The sequence below is a fragment of the Cervus elaphus genome, chromosome 20, assembly GCF_910594005.1.
Source record: "Cervus elaphus chromosome 20, mCerEla1.1, whole genome shotgun sequence".
Taxonomy (NCBI): Eukaryota; Metazoa; Chordata; class Mammalia; order Artiodactyla; family Cervidae; genus Cervus; species Cervus elaphus.
The window spans coordinates 85,828,376-85,836,833 of record NC_057834.1 but is presented as its reverse complement, the minus strand read 5'-3'; the positions used below and the strand labels follow the sequence as shown (position 1 = coordinate 85,836,833).

Here is an 8,458-nt window from a genome sequence, read left to right as displayed (position 1 = left end):
TTTTTCAGGGGTGAATGAGGAATGATTGCTAATAAGTCTTTCTTTAAGAAGTGGTAAAAATGTCCTGAAATTAGATAGTAATCATAGTGGCATACCTTTGTGAATTCACTGAATTCTACACCTTAAACAGATAAAATTTATAGTATATGAATCATATTCCAATTTTAAAAAGAAGAACCACCGCTCTAAGAAACGCTCTGTGTGTGTGTGTGTGTCTTCATTAATAAGACATATATAGCCTCTTTAATAAGTACCATCAATGGAGTATGTCTGAGAATATTGAGAAGAAATATATATATATATATATATATATATATATATATATATATATATAGGTTTATCCTAAAAGAGTGTATTATCTAATGGAAAGATTAATTTTTTAGACATAATTATATAAAAAAATGTATCAGTAAAATTTTGGTGTTAGGAAGTAAAGGTAAAAGGTTCTATGGAAGCTGATCCCAGGGATGATTGAAAGACGCATGACACTTTCCAAAAACAAGAAAACAGGCCTGGAGCACAGAGATGGAGGAAATGAGTAAAGTGAGATGAATCTGGAGAAAGTAAGAAGGCTAAAAAGGACTTTGTTAAGATTTTCATATTAATAGGTAAAGAAAAAACATTAAGTAGAGAGAAATTTAAGAAAGCACCATAATTGTATCTTTCTTTTTACCATAAGGAAGATGTAAGGGATATCTGAGAGAAAAGCAACAGTCAAAGAAGGGAAAACAAGTAGGAAGATATTGTGGTAGTCCAAAAGACAAATGATGGAAGCTTGGACCAGTACAATCACAATGACTCTGGCATTGAGAAGGTAGATGAATCCAAGAACAATTTAAGGCAAAGGGGCAGAACTTAATATAATGGATTACATATGATTTGGGGGTAATGATACAAAGTAACTGGAAATGTCTACTGATTTCACAACTATATGTATAGGTCCCAGCAGAAAGAGGACTCAGTTTGTATGGGAATATCATGAGTTTATTTTTTGGACATGCTGACTGCTGCTGCTGCTAAGTCGCTTCAGTCATGTCCGACTCTGTGCGACCCCATAGACGGCAGCCCACCAGGCTCCCCGGTCCCTTGGATTCTCCAGGCAAGAACACTGGAGTGGGTTGCCATTTCCTTCTCCTATGCATGAAAGTGAAAAGTGAAAGTGAAGTCGCTCAGTCATGTCCGACTCTTAGCGACCTCATGGACTGCAGCCTACCAGGCTCCTCTGTCCATGGGATTTTCCAGGCAAGAGTACTGGAGTGGGGTGATGCTGACTACTATGGGAACATAAATAGCACATACTAGGTGATCAAAAAATTTATCATGAATTATCAAACAAACATCAATTAGATGTACCAGCTTCCATCTAGGCCTTTATAAAATAATATTGGCTGCAAAGATCTATTTTTGGTACTTGTATATAGAAATAAAAATATTGAGAGAGTAGAAATCCTAATGCATAATGAAAACTCCAAAACTAAACAGTTAAAGATTAAGTACAAAGGCAAAATGCTATAATACTCTTGTTATACTAGTGTAATATTGATTTCCAAATTTGGCGCATCAGCTATAGAAGCAAAACTATGGGAAAAATCTGTCTCCTTATTTAGGATTTTTCATTGACCTTGTCTATGTTTCATGATTGTTCTGTATCATAATAAAATCATCTTTATATATAGTTGTTTGGCACTAATTGCAGAGAACATTTAACATATCTATCTGGCAATTTTCAAAGGCCATGTATTATTAATAACATAACTGTACTTTCAAATAAGCAGCTTGCTTCTATAGTGTCACAAAAAATGTTGGCTGATGTGGCTTTTATTCAATGAATGGTATTTATGTAGAGGAAGTAATGGCCATTGTGTCATTATCCTAATACTCCGCCATGTTCCATGCTGCATCATTTGTGAGGGTTATGGCCACATCACTTTCTGTTTTCCTCTCCTCTATAATAAAAAGCAACTTATTTCTTCTGGTTTTTTTTTTTTCCCCCCTTTTACTTATGTGAATACACTAAAAAAATGGAATAAAAATAAATGACCCTACAACAGATAATCATATTTAAGATTTTGGTGCATATACTTCCGAACAGTGTAATTAGTATATTACAAATCCTTTGGTGTTGCACATATCACATGATATACAAAATATGTATATTTCCATTTCTACAGCTATTAGAATCTAAACTGAAATGACTATGTATAAAATTACATTGTGCATTATTAATGCATCACTGTTAGACATTTAATATACTTGCCACACTTTGCTATCATACATCTAGCTGTAATAAGCATATATGTCCATAAATTTTAGCACATTTGTCTCATTATTTCATTATAAATTACTAGAGACTACTAGTTCAAAAGATACGTGTGATTGAAGCTTATTGATAACATTTTAAAATTAGCTTACAAAATAGTCTTAATTTACCATCTCACTAGCAATGTATTAAATTACCCTTTTGACCATTTTCTTTTTGACTAGATGCTGGACTGAACATTGTTAATTATAAATATTGTAAAATTAATTTTCTTTGTCCTCCAAGTAAAATCCTATTTTATATCTTATATTTCATTCCTTTATATGAAGTGAAGAATGTCAAATAAAATTAGTACTAGTGGGCATTTTCAATTTCATTCAGTTATTTATATTAATTATCTCAGATTTCAAAACTGCATGTTTTGAATGATATTTGCATGTTTGTAATCTGTTTCTTTACAGACTTACTTATGAAACCACCCGAGGCCAAAATATGTTTAGGAGTTAGCTTTTTGAAAAAATCTTGTCAACTTTTGAACAGATTATTCAATTATTTTACTTCTTGTCAGTTAACATTGAGCAATGAAATAATTACCTCAAGATTTTTAAGTTATTACTTAAAATGTATATTTTAATTGTCATATTTAATGTCCTTGCTATCATCTTCATTAGTCATATTCTATATTTATTTTCTCTTTGATATTATTTTTCATTTTGTATTTGTTCCTTCAAATACTAAATATGCAAGTTTTACATTTGATATATGGATATTTGCTTTTTATAATGTACTATTTAATATTATAACATTTTTCATTTTTAGGGTTTTTAAAGCAAAATATGTCTAATTATTAGATTTTTTTTAGATTCTTCCCTAAACATTTGACACTGTAAATATTTCTCTAAGACAGCTTTGGTTTCATTCAATTTATTTTGATATGTGTACTTATTATCTGAGTATAAAATTTTTTATTTTTTTCTTTGACTTGAGAAAAACAAGAAGAGGGGTTTTTATGTCCCAAGTGGTTTGTTTTAATTTGTGCTGTTTTGATTACTGTCATTGTTTTCTTATTTGTTATTCATTTGGAATTGTATTTCAGAAAATATTGGCCTCACCTACTTTTCTCCTGCAGATACAGATATACACAGTGAAGAAAGAAAAACCTTACTTTTTAACTCCTTTTATACATTATTAGAAATTTCTGGTCAACCATTATATTTTTTCTGAGTTTTACTTGCAAATATTGAAAGTTACAATATATAATGAAAGAAAAGGGAGCTATCTTACAAAATTTACATAAAGCCTGATACTAAGATTGCATTGTTTCAGTTGGTATCAAACACTTAAAATTGAACCATCAATGAAAAAGCTATTCTATGTTTTCAAATCTTTCTCAGTTCAGTAGCTTCTTTAAATCAGTTTGTGATGTATGTGAGGTATAAATAAGAAATCTCAAGCTAATATTGAATAATGATGCAATTTTATGCATACTATAAAATGTTTTAAAATCTGTTTTTGTGTGCCATAAAATCTCTGTTATTTTAAAGTGAGACATTTGGAATTTTACATTAGTTTTAGCTTATCCATGTTTTTCTGATTAGGCAGGAAAGAGTGAGGTAAATATTTTGACTAAAGTTATCATAATTCATTCTACCCACACAACAAACACAGTTAACAAATAAATTAATTATCTCTTTTTAATCTGCCAATTTTCTAAATCATCTTAAAGCATTAATTAAAAAGTTGCCAAAGCTATATCACCACTTTCAGGACTCATATTAAAGAAATATATCATTGTATATAATACCGTAATAGAATAGTGAGAATTTTGCTTCATTTTAGGAATATTTTGAGGAAATTTACACATTCTACTGCTATAAATTTGAATTCTCAATATCAAAATGGATTTTAATTTAGTTCAAAGTATGTTTATGAATTTTCTTCTTAAAGAGAATTTTCTTTAAATGTTTTAGCATTGTAATTATCCACCAGTGGTAGTGATAGAATACAATTATGTACAGCAGGAGTAGATCTGAATGGTATAAAGGATGGACTTCAGCAGTTATTTTGGCACACAGTGACACATACTGGTTGTCAGCCATTCACAACAGTCTTACAGAAAACAAAATTCTAATGCATCCTTGTAAATGTCATTTATCAAACAATGAAGCACACATCTCAGCATATCTTAGTTTGCTCTCCTCAAAGCAGCAGTAGGTCACTTAATGAATCATTAAGTAAGTACAACAAAAAGTGTAGAGGAAGTTAGTGCTCCTCACAGAAATGCTCAAATTACAGGGCACAGGAATTCTGGATAAATACCCTAAACGTTTCATAGAAAAAAGTGTTGATGGAAAAATTCCAAAGGTGTTCTTCACATTTTCTTAGAAGGTCTTGGAAGAATTGAGTTCCGCTATGGTCAACATTAAGTTTATTAATACATTTTCCAGGTTTTACTCTTTGTCCCTATCTCTCTTTCTTGAGTGCCTCACTTTGATTTCCTTGGACCAAATATCTCCCCCCAAAGGAACAGCTACTAAGTTTTTGTTTCATAGTTTGTGTTCAACTGAAATGCAAGTTTAGAAATTATTTTTATTTCAGTAAAATGTTGATTAACTTTGAACCTTACTAGGTGATTTGGATCCAAATTTTGATTCCAAGAATCAAAATACTTTTTAAATTAGAAAAAAAAAATATGTAGAGACTAATAATTGTAAGAAAAAGATAATTAATTCTACTAGACTCACAGAACCAACTGCAAGTAAATGTTTTTGGAGAAGTGTGATACTTACAGATTTTATATCCCAAACAAGATGTATATAATGTTTATTTAGCTTCTGTCAATTTTATTGATTTTTTTCCCCAAGAACTTACTCTTATTTTCATTGATTCCTCCACTTTTCTATTCTGTTTCATTTGCATGCATTCTCAGTTGCTCAGTCGTGTCCAACTCTTTGCAACTACATGGACCACAGCCACCAGGGTCCTCTGTCCATGAGATTTCCCAGGAAAGAATATTGGAGTGGTTTGCCATTTCCTACTCCTGGGGATCTTCCCAGCTAAGGGATTGAACCCATATATCCTGCTTGACAGGTGGATTCTTTACTACTGAGCCATCTGGGAATCTCTATTTCATTTCAGTTAAGTTCAGTCACTCAGTCGGGTCTGACTCTTTGCAACTCCCATGGACTGCAGCATGCCAGGCTTCCTGTCCATCACCAACTCCCAAGCCTACTCAAACTCATGTCCATCGAGTGGTGATGCCATTCAACCATCTCATCCTCTGTCATCCCCTTTGCCTCATGCCTTCTATCTTTCCCACCATCAGGGTCTTTTCCAATGAATCAGTTTTTCGCATCAGGTGGCAAAAATATTGGAGTTTCAACTTTAGCATCAGTCCTTCCAATTAATATTCAGGACTGATTTCTTTAAGAAGGACTGTTTGGATCTCCTTGCAGTCCAAGGGACTCTCAAGAGTCTTCTCCAACACCACAGTTCAAAAGCATCAATTCTTCAGTGCTCAGCTTTCTTTATAGTCCAACTCTCACATCCATACATGACCACTGGAAAAACCATAGCTTTGATTAGATGGATCTTTGTTGGCATAGTAATGTCTCTGCTTTTTAGTATGCTGTGTAGGATGACCATAGCTTTTCTTCCAAGGAGCAAGCATCTTTTAATTTCATGGCTGCAGTCACCATCTGCAGTAAATTTGGAACCCAAGAAAATAAAGTCTGTCACTGTTTCCATTGTTTCCCCATCTATTTGCATAAAGTGATGGGACTGGATGCCATAATCTTAGTTTTCTGAATGTTGGGTTTTAAGCCAACTTTTCCACTCTCCTCTTGCACTTTCATCAAGAGGCTCTTTAGGTCTACTTTGCTTTCTGCCATATGGGTGGTGTCATCTGTATATCTGAGGTTATTGATATTTCTCCCAGCAGTCTTGATTCCAGCTTGTGCTTCATCCAGCCCAGCATTTCTCATGATGTACTCTGCATATAAGTTAAATAAGCAGGGTGATAATATAGAGACTTGACATACTCCTTTCCCGATGTGAAACTAGTCTGTTGTTCCACGTCCAGTTCTACCTGTTGCTTCTTGACCTGCATAGAGATTTCATTTATCTCTTCTCTAATCTTTATTTCCTTCTTTTGCTAGTTTTAGGTTTAGCTTGTTCTTTTTCTAGTTCCTTAAGGTATAAAGTAACATTGTGGATTTGAGGTCTTTCTCCTTTTTTATGTGAATGGTTATAGCTACAAATTTACCTTTGGCATTATTTTCACCCTATGCCATAAGTTTTAGTATGCTTTTATTTTTATTTATCTCAAGATATTTTCTAATTTCCCTTGTGATTTCTTCTTTGACCCACGGGTTATATAAAAGCATTTTGCTTAATTTCCACATATTTATGGGTTTTCTCATTTTCCTTTAGCTATTGAGTCCCAGTTTCCACTACAATTGGAAAAGATACACTGTATGATTTTAATCTTATTAAATTTATTAAGACTTGTTTAGTGGTTTAACATGTGTTATTTCCTGTAGAATGCTATATGTGCATGTGATAGGAATGCATATTCTGCTGTTACTGGGTGGAATATAATATATATGTACTTCCAATTCATCTGGGGTTAAATGAGTGACTGAACTTAACTGAAATGAAATATATTTACTTATTGGTCATCTATCTGGTTGTTTTATCTAGTATTTAAAGTAGGGTACTGAAATCTTCTACTAGGATTGTAGACTTGCATATCACTCCCTTCACTCCTCCAATGTTGGCTTTCCATATTTAGGAAGTCTGACTTTGGTCAGGAAATCAGTCCTGAATATTCATTGGAAGGACTGATGCTGAAGCTGAAACTCCAATACTTTGGCCACCTGATGTGAAGAACTGACTCATTGGAAAAGACCCTGATGATGGGAAAAACTGAAGGCAGGAGAAGGGGATGACAGAGGATGAGATGATTGGATGGCATCACCGACTCAATGAACATGAATCTGAGCAAGCTCCAGGAGTTGGTGCTGGACAGGGAAGACTGGCATACTTCAGTCCATGGGGTCGCAAAGAGTCAGACATGACTGAGTGACTGAACTGAACTAAACTGATATCTATATAAATATATATTTTTGATGGATTAAGCCTTTTGCCATCCTATAATGTCCTTGTCTCTTATAAAAATTTTAACTTAAAGTTTATTTTGTCTTACATTAGTATAACCACTCCTGTTCAGTTTTGGTTGCTATTCACACAAAATATCTTTTCACTTCATTTCACTTTCAACCTATGTGTGTCCTTAGATCTCAAGTAAGCCCCATGCTCACTTTGGCAGAACATATACAAAAATTGGAACAATACAAAAAAGATAAGCACAGACCCTACACATGGATGACACAGAAATTTGTGAATTTTTCCATATTTCTAGGTTCAGGTTGACAGAGTAGCACTGATGTATATACACTACTGTGTGTAAAATAGATAGCTAATGGGAAGCTTCTGGGAGCTTAGCCGGGTGCTCTGTGAGGACCTAGAGGGGTGGGATGGGAGGGAGGCTCAAGAGGAAGAGGATATAAGTATACTTATGACTGATTCCCTGGTGTCACTAGTGGTTAAGAACACTTCTACCAATGTAGGAGACAAATAACATGAGGGTTCAATCTCTGGATTGGGAAGATCCCCTGTAGGAGGGCATGGCAACCCACTCAAGTATTCTTGCCTGAAGAATCCCGTGGACAAAGAAGACTGGCAGTCTACAGTCCATGGGGTCACAAAGAGTCGGACATGACTGAAGCAATTCAGCATGTGCATGACTGATTCATGTTGTTGTAGGACAGAAACCAACACAGTATTGTAAAGCAATTAACCTCCAATTAAAAGTTTAAAAATAATAAAAAATAAAGTGAATCCCATAAACAACATTTGGTTGGATATAAATAATGTTCAATATGTTTGCTTTCAATGATTTGTACTAGAATGGTCAATTCTTTGAAGAAATACCTACAAAGTAAACTCAACTTCAACCTCTATATTTGCTTAAAGTTAGAAATTTGGACTAGAGTGACCAACAGTGCTGTGTTTCTATAGGTTTACCATTTCCCTATTATACACCTACTACAGAGATCTATGCAGCTTTGTTAAATAGCTTATTGCTCTTCAGTAGATACCCTGCATAATTCCTATTTCAAGTGGTAATCTCTTAGG

General features: G+C 33.7%; 1 non-coding gene across 1 annotated transcript; it reads left to right on the top strand.

Moving 5' to 3' along the window:
* The first annotated feature begins 7,575 nt into the window (after positions 1-7,575).
* Positions 7,576-7,680, top strand: LOC122678495. The gene has a single exon (XR_006336165.1). It is a non-coding gene; the product is annotated as a U6 spliceosomal RNA (small nuclear RNA).
* Positions 7,681-8,458: the final 778 nt, after the last annotated feature.